Source organism: Siphateles boraxobius, unplaced genomic scaffold (assembly GCF_051911475.1).
Source record: "Siphateles boraxobius isolate OS27281-9 unplaced genomic scaffold, OSU_SipBor_1 61, whole genome shotgun sequence".
Lineage (NCBI taxonomy): Eukaryota > Metazoa > Chordata > Actinopteri > Cypriniformes > Leuciscidae > Siphateles > Siphateles boraxobius.
The window spans coordinates 1,271,090-1,284,201 of NW_027509188.1; positions in this window are offsets into that span (position 1 = coordinate 1,271,090).

Below are 13,112 nucleotides of genomic sequence, written 5' to 3' on the forward strand. Positions count from 1 at the left end.
CTCTCTTGCACAGCGTAACTTCTGTGTACTAGACTGAACCTATTCTTGCAAGAATAAATACTTATCATTTTATTAATTTGACTCTGAGTGTCTCTTACGCAGTGATGATGTTTAACTCTCTGGGGTCGAGAAACGCGCCGGCGCGTTTTGCTGTTTTTTTTCCACATAGCAGCAACATAGACTTAAAATACTCCGTCATTTTTGGTCATATAAATAAAATCAACACATGATTATAAACTATAGAGGGTCTTCTTTTTTTGTGTACACTCACATTAACATCAAAACCGTGTGCTTTTGTAAAATGAAGAAAATAAACAGGGTGTGCTTTCTGCCTCTGTCTCCGTTAACTTTTTTTCTGGAGCACGTCTCTAAACTTAAACAAAGCTCAGCGAATACTATTCACACAAGCACGAGCAATATATCTTTATTATCATTTAAGTTTGTACTTTTAAAATATGTAATTCAAAACTAAAATAAATATTCTCTGTTTATGTAATCTATTAAAAAAGAGAGAGGTGTCAGCCGATCTCATTATCGTTCTCTTAGCTCATTATTCTGCTAATCTGACACGCCCACGGAGAGCGCGCGGTATTCAAACGCAAATTATCTGAAGCAACACATGCAAAGTGTCAACGCCCCTCATAAACGCGATAACACAACAAATGTAATCATCAGATTAATGTAGCCTACTATTTCTTCTTGCGAGGCTGTGTGAGGAATAATCCTGGGACATTTACCTCAGAACATGAGCTGGTTTTTTTCATTTCGAGGAGCAACGGATCCATCTGATAAGTACGTTTTTTTTTTATTATTGTTCTAATCGCGATATCATAGTGTATGTAAACCGCAAAAAGACTGTTTAAATATGAACCGCGTCTGTGTGTGAATGAATGAACTGAACAGTTTTTACCAAACCCTATTGCTATACTGAGATGAGTGAAAATCGACTGAAATATGTTGAAATAACGTTAAAATGTCTTTGTATTAGCAACGTATTAAACTGCAAATTAATATTTATATGCCCTAATATAGGCTCATAAAAACAAAAAACGATATGCCTATGTTACAGACGAAATATGAAAGACAACATTTCGTCGACTAGTTTTGGATAGATTATTAACTGTTTACTGTAAACTAGACTACTGCCACATTGAATAAGCTTTTGTTCACCAATTTCTGCTCAAATGTTATATATTAGGCTATGTTTGTTTTGTCAAAAATAAAGTCATCAACTAGGATGCTATTATAGTCTTTGTTCCAATGTAGGCTTTATTCAAACTAATGAATCCTTAACTTTGAAATATGTATGATAAAATGTATACTTTAGTTTTTACAAAGAAATATGAAATATCCATCTGAGAAGTAAGTTTTTTTATTAGTGTTCTAATTGCGATATCATAGTGTATGTAAACCGCAAAAAGACTGTTTAAATATGAATCGCGTCTGTGTGTGAATGAATGAACTGAACAGTTTTTACCAAACCCTATTGCTATACTGAGATGAGTGAAAATCGACTGAAATATGTTGAAATAACGTTAAAATGTCTTTGTATTAGCAACGTATTAAACTGCAAATTAATATTTATATGCCCTAATATAGGCTATCATAAAAACAACAAACGATATGCCTATGTTACAGAAGAAATATGAAAGACAACATTTCTTTGACTAGTTTTTGGATAGATTATTAACTGTTTACTGTAGCCTAAACTATAGACTACTGCCACATTGAATAAGCTTTTGTTCACCAATTTCTGCTCAAATGTTAAATATATTAGGCTATGTTTGTTTTGTCAAAAATAAAGTCATCAACTAGGATGCTATTATAGTGTTTGTTCCAATGTAGGCTTTATTCAAACTAATGAATCCTTAACTTTGAAATATGTATGATAAAATGTATACTTTAGTTTTTACAAAGAAATATTACACTTGAAATATTGTTATTTTAATTGTTGCTGTAATTGTAACCTTTTTAATAAAATAGCAAATAATATATTTACAAGGTAGATGTAAACAAAATCTTAAAAGGTCAATATAAGCCTTCTCTTCAAATTATTTGTATTGTGTTTTATTAGTGACAAATTTGGGGAGAGGATACATATCCAAAACTTTCTGAAAGTACAGTATGAGAATTAACTACACAATTACTAGAAATGTTCACCTTGGATATTATACAATTTGCAAGCAAAAATACAAGTGTAAAAATACTATTTTTTTATAGATGTTTCCAACTGTGAACCAATTTTGTAGTATATATACACATTTCTTTTCTTGTGTCCTTGTATTCTTTCTTGTGGCTCAGTGACACACCTGTGAACAGCTCATTATGCAGGCTCATTAAGCAGGTCTTTTGTCTTCACAGGTGTGAATCAGACCATTATACATGAGTCACGCCCATTTCGCATATTGCCTTTCCAAACAAAAAGTGTTTTACTAAATTTAAATCAATGTATTGTTTTATGTGAATGATTTGGAAGGATGATTTTCAGATCATTTTGAAGCAAAAATCCTAGGCGAGAACATCCATTAGTCAAAAGTCTTGTGGACACATATTTAGTATGTGTTTTGTGGCCTTATTTCAGAGACTTTAAGTTTTAGTTTTTCAATAACCATGCATAAACAATATTCTCTCAAAAATACAAACATGTACATACATCTTGCTAACATATTATGGTAGCCCTGTTTGTGCTATATAGAGTGAATTTACACCTTTGCCATTAACATGTTTATAAATAACTGAAAAAAGCACAAATGTTAGAGCATGTCAGAACACCTCCGGGACCCCAAAAACACATAGGACCCCAGAGGGTTAACAGAATTTTTGCCACAACAATTTTGGTGTCAGAAGTGGGATTCCTTGGAAGTGCCTTCTGGACCTGAGAGCGGACGGTGTTTGGCCACCTGGACTGAGCAGTTCCAGCTCTACCTCGTAAGCTTGAGAGAGAGGGGCCGACCGCTGTCGGGTCCGGGAGGGGCTCCACTGGAATCAAAAGAAAGCGAACCCGTGGCAACCAACATATCTCTGGTAAGAGACGTCTAAAATATTTTCTTTTGGGGAAAAGTATTTTGTTTCGGGTATGAAATGTGAGCGAACCATATTGGCTGAGGGCTGTTTCTGTGGTACGTAATCTGAGATTAATTGAGATCTATATATAGATCAAGAGGTTTCAAACAGATACGAGAGGAAATTATCTGAGATTAATTGAGGTCTGTAACAGATCAAGAGATTTCAAACAGATAGGTAACCTGAAAATGAGTTGTTCCGCCACGGAGCAAATTGTTTTTAGGTACTGAGGCTAATTAGGGGGAACCAGAACAGGTTTTGGTAAACCTTAATTAGGAGGGCACTAATAGTGCAACCCGCCCGATTTGGGTTAAAAGGAAAAATCGGGTCTGTTGGGGACACCTGACAGATCAGGAAAACGCGCGTTGAAGAGAAATCCACAGAGAACAGAGAAGCAGCCAATATGGGGAAGTCTCAAGGTAAGCATGCAAAATTTGATACACCGGTTTTTCAATCAAATGAGAAAATTATGGGGGAAAATTTATGTTTTAGATATTGAAAAAAATGAGAAAATACCATGATTTCCCCAGGGAGGGAACACTGAGCACAACTAGACTGAAAGTAGTGCGAGAATCAGTTGAACAGGGCAGTGAGAAACAAAAAAGGTAGTTATGGCTGTGTTCAACATGTGTAAGCAATGTGGACAAACAATGGATTGTTGTCTTAAAGGGGCAGCTAAAAAGAACTGTCGAGAGAAATAGGGTTTTACTTCTTCATCCAGTAAATGGATGCATGACATTAGATGTCTAGAGAACTTAAATTTATATGATAAGGATTGAAGTTGCAAGGCTGTCTGTGTGAAATAGGGGATTGTTATCAAAACAAGGGAAAGATTGTAAATTCAAGTGTCACTATGACGGGTGAGAGACTTGATGGAAGAAGGAAGTGAAAAAAACGAAAAAAAACAAGAATGTTGGTGTGTGAGATATGTTTGTGTGGGGATTGTGCAAACAATCATGTACTGGTTAGATAATGAAGGAACTGGCATGTAGAGAAAAGAAAGAATTAGCATGTAGAACAGAGGATGCAGAAGGAACTGGCATGTAGGGAAAGATGGAAGAAATATAGTAGAAAACTATATGTGATGAAAATAAAATGTCTGACAGAATTTATGGAAGTCAAATTAACTGTTTAAATGGTATGAAAAATGAGTTTCAGAATAAAAATAAGGCATTGAGTATGATTAACGGGGATTAATGTGATATAAAGATAAGGAATGTTTCATTAAGCAAAATGGGGAAAAATTCTATATTTTAATGGTAAAATAATGATTGAAATTAGGTTTAGTTTTAGTTTGATAACCATTGTGTTTTGAACCTAGGGTCCAGCTATGCTGGGGGTACAGAAACAGGGTTTGCTTATTCACCTCGGTTTCCGGATGTTAGATAAAAGTACTTGTTCTGTAATTAGGGTTGTTGATGATAATACCAAATTAGTAAAATGTAAAGACAACTTTGATAAAAAATTCTGGAAAATCAATAATGTATAATGGTGGATATTTGTTGATATTAAGTCATTGAAGCAAAAGATATTGTCTGTTTTATAAATGAAATTATGGGTCAGGATAATTTCCTTGTACAAGTATGACTAAAGTTAAACGAAAACTTTGTGAAAACAACTTAGAATATTTTGAGCATTTCGATGCAGCTTATTAAAATTAATGTGCGGCCAATGATAATGATGAAGATTATGATTTGGCTATTGTGATTAAATCCGCCACTGGTGGACTGTAAAAGAATACAGAGAACTGCTTAATCAGTGGCTCTGTTTACATTCCTGAATGGGACACACACTGCTTCAAGGGTGTGCAGTAAGTTGGAGCCGTTTGCAAGCTCACAGTGATCAAACTATAGTAAAGGACAGGTGTCTGATGCTGTAGTTGAGGCTGACACATGAACCCACTAGATGACAGAGAGTGTCTTGATTGTGGTCAGCAGGACAATTTAACACGTAACTGTAAATGCCCACCGAGAAGGTGTAAAAAAACAAAGTGTAATATAGTGACACATTTCTGGTAATAATGTGGGTTTGAAAGTAGATCAGTGTTTATATAACGATATTAAAGTTTTCGTCTGAGAAAGAGTAAGAGATAAAAACAAGGTCAAGAGATTGAAGTATTAAAGTGAATCATTTTAAAGAAAAGATCTATAATAGTAATTTTTAAAAGTGAATTGATGAATACAGGTTGATGTAAAATTAATGACTCCAACAAATGTGAGTAGCAAAATATATCAAAGTAACTAACAGGATGATTGTGTTGTAATTAAACATTTAAAAAAGGATTTTAGAGTATATAGAGAGACTAATCTCACAGATGATTTACAATAACTGCAAAAGTATCACAAGCAGAGAGTGCTTGCCTTGTCAAAAAGTAAATCCTAATTGGAGATTGAGAAATGTGAAACGTTATTGAGAACTAGAATAATTATTTTTATGTAAGAACAAATAAGCAGAAGTAGTAGGCTACCGAATTAACAGTTGCTAAATGTAAAATGTGTTGAAAGGCATCTGATTAAACAAAGAGCTTGAAAAGTTGACCATGAAAGAGCTAGAAGCTGATGCTTTGCTTTTAAAAGATAAGCTTGTGATTTGGTTGAAACAGTTCGCTTATCTGAATCTGGTGTGTGCTGTGGCTGAAAGTGCCAGGGCGACAGAGACTCAATCTGAATGGAAATTTGTAATGTCTAGATTCCCTGACGTGGGCAAAAGACAACTGTAAAACTATGTTTATTTGAAAACACATGTAATTTCTGGCAAAGATGCCTTAAGCTGGGCTAGAGTTAAAATATGGTAGATAAAGTCTGATGTTAAAAGTTTTATGAAAATGCAGTGTACCAGTCCTGAATGCCTCAGAGTCTCTCTCTGATTCAATGTCAGCTAAAAGCTGTTATCTGAGCCTGTGTTATAAGTAAAGCACAGTGTTTAAGTTGAAAATCATAGACATGGAGAGGTTAAAAGAAATCATTGCCGTTCAGAGGGCAATTTGTATTTGTAAATGGATTTAAGTAAAACTGAATGACTTTAAATAAGTCTTTAAAATAATAATACAGACCTTAAACGATAGAGGTGACATTTTGATTAGCGTATTTTAGGACCAGTAACAACTTTGTCTCATTTAGTCTCCACCATTCAGGACCGATGGCTCCGGCTACAGATGAAGTACACTGAATGTACGGTTGTGATCTAAATTCACTGAGTATAGTCTAAGTAGCTAGGTTTCTGCTTTTAAGATAGTTAATGGATCTAAGTGATTAAATACTGTTGTTATTAACCTGTCTCCCTGTGAACACTATTAGGCAATCGGAATGGCTCTGGTGACTCTTGAACGTGCCTTTCCTAAGCTCCAGAAAACAGCTGAGTTCTGTTGAAGAAAACTGATTGTATTGGGAATGAGCGGTCACCAGTGTGTACGTGTGTACGAGTGGCTACTCAATGACGGGATGATCTTCCTGGCCAGGGGACAGCCCAACGCAGGGGGTCACGAAACAGGTGTTATTTGTGAGAAAGGTATGAGAGTTGAGCGCTGATTACTGGAGGCCACCGGGGTCAGCAGAGCATTGAGAGGTGAGATGCGCTGTGAGGTTAAAATTAACTTTACGGCAGTCTGACCCAGAAATGTGAGTTCCTCTATACCACTCACCAGAAACCGCATTGATTGTATGGCTTGTTTTTCATTGTGACAAGTGTCTGCAACTATGCCAGGGGACGACACCCTGAAGAGAAGAAAATTAAAGATAAATGATTAACGGGAGTGGACTTTCAAAAGCCAGCTGATTCCATGAGGTGATTGCCATTATTTGCTGCGGAGACAGTAACAAAACTTAATTATATGAGGGACATGATGTTGGTTGCCATATGGGCAAGTAAAATGTATAGAAGAGTTAATGTTGAGCTAATATGTTTATAACATAGTTTTAACTCCTGAAGGTCGTTAGGCATGGTGGTGGCTAAAGATGAAGACAGGCTTTTGTAGATTTGAGAAGAGTCTGGATAACAAAGGTGAATGGTAAAAGGTTAATGTAATGACTTTAATATTACATTTTGTCTAAATTACAGTCTTAGGAGGCTGTTGAAAAGATTATTTGTTTATAGTGAGAGAGACTGCTTGAGTGGAGGAAGGGATGGTAACTGTGTCTGTCTTTTTGTTATCGTCCTGCTAAAGAACAAAATAGTGATAATGAACCAAAACAACCCAGCTGACTTTGCTAAGATGAAATGAATAATGAACAGACATGCTTTGTAACTGGTTAAAAGACCATGTAAAATGAGGTAAAAGCTACAGTAAAATGTGAAGTTTAAAATCTTACTTAAAATTTAAATCTTTTTAGAGATGATATAATGAAAAGCGAACATTGAAGATGAACAGTTAAAATATGTGTCTAATATGAGTTATAGAGAGATGTCCATAATGGGTTGAGATAAACTAAAATGTTATAGATTTGAAGGCAATAACAAAGTGACATATTGGCTAAGTCAATATCAAATTATCCAGAGAGTCCTTCACATTTATGAATATTGTGAACAAAGGGAGAAAATGTTGTTTGACTGACATTGACCAAGTCTGTACAGCACGACCTGACCTGACAGAAACAATTGAAACAGAATTTTCAGAAACAATGTTTGTAGATGACTGGATTAAGAGACCAAACAACAGGCCTGAAAAGCAGGATACACTGTAAGACTGAGGGCCGTTGCCCTCCAAATACTCTGATAAGAAGATGTGTTTGTGGCTTTAAGTAATATTTTTGTTTCAGAGGCAGAGAAAGATGTCTGGAGGAATTTTGGCTTTGGGACAACGTTTGGGTTAGTGTTGATGGCAAACTTTATCCAAACACCATTATGTTAGATTGATGCACGAGATGATTCATGCATCAAAAGGGGGGATGGTAACAATTTTGATAACAATTGACAAAATTTGGTTTATTAAGGGACGGTATATGTTGGGAGGACAAGGGTTAGTTAAGGCTTAATAGGGTAAAAGCCTGGCAAGAAGCCATTCTTCTCCCTAACAAAATTGCTGTCTGTAAGTGTGCCGCACATGCTGATAACAAAATTGCAGGACTGTTTCAACAGGAGACGCCAGGGCAGATGCAGCAGCGAAGGCCGTGGCAGCACAGCAGACAAAAGAAACTACGTGTACTTTACTATCTGAAAATAACCTCGACATTTGTTTTTCTTTACAGAGCATGCAGACTTTGATGCAGGGCAGAATGTGCCTAATAAAATAATGGTTATGGATGAATTTGACTAACTATCCTGGCCTGGGTTATTAGTGTGGAAGAAAGAAACAAGGCCACACCTGCGCAGCGCATAACTTAAGATTTTCCTTTTGCAGAATGTCAGGAAGGATTGCAGAAAACAGAACTAATTCTGTTCCAAATGTATAAATATTGTGTTGTGGACATGAGCAAAGTGGGTTGAGTGTTTTTCAGGGTAAAAGGACCCCGAGTGCTATTAAGTGAGCAAGAAATTATCCGGAGATAATGTTTCAGGTTGTTGATTCCACAGATCACACCAAAGGGGACGAGCGGCAAGACAAGCGGTCACTAACAAAACCTTAAGGTCTTCATTCACAGGTCAAAGCAGGAGATGGTTCACTCCAGTAGGGGTACATCGTGATCTAAGGGGCAAATCTGGTAATGATCAGAAAATGGTTGGAGAGTGGGACACCTGGGTCGAAGCCTCTCACCTTAGACTACACCGACAGGCCTCAACAATCAAATAGGAGGACAACGTGAGGGGTCAAAGGCTTGTGCTAGTAACAGCCTCCCTCACCAGCGATGGAAGACCATGGCTACGGCACGCAAAGTGTCACCCTGGTGAAGACGGAATGTCCATGGGGCAAACGAGATGACCAACACACCTGGAGGAAGATGCACCAACTAATGGTTTGAGTTTAGCAAAAGAATGTGTTTTTGTGATGATTTTGATGATTTTATTTGATTGAATCAAAATAGGGCTTAGATCAAATGATTTGATTGGTTAAGGATTAATTAGAAAATATTTCAGGTAAATTATAGGGATTATTATTGAAGAAACTTGATTAGGCTTTCCATTAAGGGTAAGAAAGGCCGATCATGGGAGAATATGTATGGTAATAAGCTAAAAGATGGTCCGTAATGGAAATATTAGAGTTAATTTTGAACAACTACATTGGTTAAAAGAATGGATAAAAAAATATAAAACCTTTTCTGGATAGATTTTATTAAATATGGTGTTAAATAGAGCTTACTAAGTAAAACCATTGGCTGAATCGAGTTAAAAGTTAAGAAAACATGGTTAGGAAAATGGAGGTGATGTATGGAAATGGGCGTGGACTGATGGTAAATGGATAAGATTGGTTAATCTTTGGGGGGTTGGGGGTACTGTACTACCAATTTCAGCGACAGGATTATCAATATTGTTATGTTTACCATGCATTATAATGTGTCTCCAGCTCAGTACAGAGACTGGTTAAAGCTGGGAGTCTGTTCAATTGGATGAACAAAATATGATGATGCAAGTAGTGGGAGCTACTGTGACATGTGTTAAATTGTATGGTTTCCTTTTCTTTTTCTTTCTTTCTATGAATGTTTTTGATATGAACAGAAGGTTAAAAGCTGTGGTTATCCGCTATGTGATGACGTACAAGGAGAGGGGTCGAAATGAGGGATTTTATTCTACTTTTATTTCTTCGTATTTCTTAGCCTGTTGAAATGCCATGTGGGTTTCAAGATGTTAAATTGATGTGTTTCCTACTTAAACTATACACTATTTCTTGTTTATACTGAGGTGACTGAGGGTCCGACCTAGGTCGGGAGTGCAATAACAGTGCTTATTCATTCAGCCCGGCCGCAGATAAAGTCTTTACTTGCTTGCTAATACTTAAGGGACTATCCCCACAAAAACAGCCTAAGCTTTTTACTTTTCCAAATGTTATTTCACAAATGTTCAAGAGAGTGGTCAGTTATGTGAAAACCAGAGATGAAGAGTATAAGTGTGATGAAATGACTTAAAATTTGTTCTATTATTTTTATTATTATGATTGGGTAATCTGAATGATAAAAAGGGGGGAATTGTTGTGGAAATTTTAATATTCATTGATCCCAAACAGGTATCATAAGAGAAAGAACCTATTCAATGTATAAAAGTATATGTGTGTACGTGCTTGTGCGTGACGTTTCAGGGACATATGGGACAGGACCTCTGACCTTAGGGACGGTCAGATTTGGCCAGTTTATTTCAGTACCAGTTTGTGTCTTTAAGTAGAAACTGAACAGCAGTAAGGACCTTATCTGAGTGGGTGAAAGGTACAGCGGGTGAGGAGGAACCTTGAAAACAGTATAAAGGCTGTCTCATATCTTCCTGTTGTGTGTCACTCTCTTGCACAGCGTAACTTCTGTGTACTAGACTGAACCTATTCTTGCAAGAATAAATACTTATCATTTTATTAATTTGACTCTGAGTGTCTCTTACGCAGTGATGATGTTTAACAGAATTTTTGCCACAACAGAGGTCCTTCTCAGGAAATTATGCAGGATGCAGGTAGCCTTCACACAGGCGTCCACATTTGCAGGGCTGACCCCAATGACTCCTCTGTACATACGCCATTGAGACGTGAGGATACCAAAGGTATTCTCAACAATCAGCCTAGCATGTGACCGCCTGAAGTTAAACACTCTGCGCCTGCCAGAGTGGTTGGAGCCAGGAAAAGGCCGCATGAGGTTGGGGCGCAGTGGAAAGGCCTCTTCAGCAACAAAAACATGTGGCTGCGCTCCTAGATGCTCAGCTCCCGGGAGCAGAGCATCCTGTGGGAGGCCAAGAGTCCCGTCCAGTAGTGCCCGGCCGAAGGTGGAGTTGGCCAGGACACCGCCGTCACTCGTCTTCCCGTAGCTGCCCACATCCACTACCCGAAAGCAGTATTCAGCATCTACCACTAGGGCTGGGCGGTATATCGAGTTTGTACAATATATCGATATTTTATTTCCCCACGATATGGAATGATTCAATACCGTTTAGTAGTTTGATACGAGCACATCTGAAAAATAGTGGAGTACGCAGTGTGAGCTCCTGCAGTGAAAGAACAGTACAATTTGTCCTAAACATGACACAAGCTTATTAAGCGCTTCAAAATAACTGGTAAGATAGTTAACAAGTTTAAAGCAGCTTGCCCTGTCAGATGCTCGGACAGATAACCTACTGTTAGTGACTGAAAGATAAATAGGCGCTGTTTAATGCGTTTGAGACGTGGTGCTTTCCTCGGTGCTTAACTTACATTTCACAGGTATATTCTCCATCTGTAAATGTTCAAACAAATCAAACAAATATGTCCATTTCACTGTCAGGAGAGGACGAGCTTCTGCAAATGAATCTCCGCTAAAATTCAAGCTTCCGTGAATGAGCGCCGCCGCGCGCATGCGCGCCAAACAGACGAGCACAATAGAACAGTAGCTTAATAATTCTGACTAAAATACATATTACTAAAATATTTGTTGTTGGAGACAATAAATGTGCCATATGTGGAATTTTAAACCTACAAGTATAATTTTATGAAAGTGACCATTATAATGGGGTAATAAAATGCAGGCTAATATAATTAGTTTGTGCTTTTGTTTCTATTTTTATTTTTAGTTTAGCCTTTAGTCATTTTTAAAAACAAAAGCGTTATTTTTGTTTTTAGTTTGTAATGTTACAAAGTTAGAATGTAATGTGATTTTAACCACCTTTTTGCACATAATATATTGCATAGCCTACATTACATTCCCTATTTGTTTCCATATCCTTCAATATCATTGTTTGGATATCATTGAGCAGGAAGTGAAATAACTTTTTTTTTTTTTAAATAAATACATTTTCTTTATCCAAATAGAAAAACGTAGAAAGTACCGAGATATATATCGTATACCGCCATTTAACCAAATAAAACCGAGATATCATTTTTTGGCCATATCGCCCAGCCCTATCTACCACTGCCAGAAGCACTACAGAATAAGTCCCCTTATAATTAAAAAACATGGACCCTGAATTGTCAGGAGACTTAATCACCACGTGCTTCCCATCTATGGATCCAAGGCAGTTGGGGAAAGACCACCGCTGGTAGAACCCCTTTGCTATGCAGATCCAATCCTCCGGTGTGGGCACTGGCATGTACTCCTCCACCATGGAGTCCCAAATGGCCCTGCAGACCTGGGGGACAATGTTGGCCACAGTGCTCACTCCCATGTGATAGCTAGCAGCAATAGTGCGATAGGAATCCCCTGTGGACAAGAACCGCAGGCAAATAGCCAGACGCTCTGCAGGACTTATTGCACTGCGGTAATTGGTGCTAGTCATCATAATGAGCGGCCCCACCTTTGACAGCACGCTATCAAACTGCTCCGTGTCCAGCCTGAAGTTCCGCTGGAACCTCTCGTCATCGAGCCGCAGCTGCTGCACCAGCCGGTGATACTCTCCGAATTGATAACGGTCCTGGAGGGTGTCATGAACCCAAAATCTCAGAGTCCGACGTCTTCTCCGCAAATACAGTAAAGCAGCACCAAACACAACAACTTCGCGATTTTCCATAATGATCCAGTGATACACATTTGAGAATGAGCGCAACTTTTATTTGAAATATTTACGAACGCTCGTTTTAAGCGGGAATGCAATTCATTTGCTCACGGTGACAACGATTTGACCAATTGCACTAATGCAAATAATAGCCTAATGCAAATAATAATAATAATAGCTAATTATTATTTTTTTCCCCGACCAAATGTGACCAAAACGGTTATAAAAATGCTGTCATTATGAAAGGTTTCTTCAATGTATTGCTTGTTTTTTCTGTTTATTACATTTCATGTTGTGTTATGTTTCAGTTATGTGTTTTTGTAGTGCTGTCATGCAAGCTATGTCTACAAAGGTTTTAACTACATTTGAGTATCCAGAAATATGTTTTCTAAAGTATTTTCCTTATGTGTCATATCTTGCAGTGTTAACAATGCACTAATGTTAAGATTGCAGTCATTGCACCACATGTGTTAATATTTTTTACAAGTACCCTTTTCTGTTTTTTTAGAGCAATTCTGGAA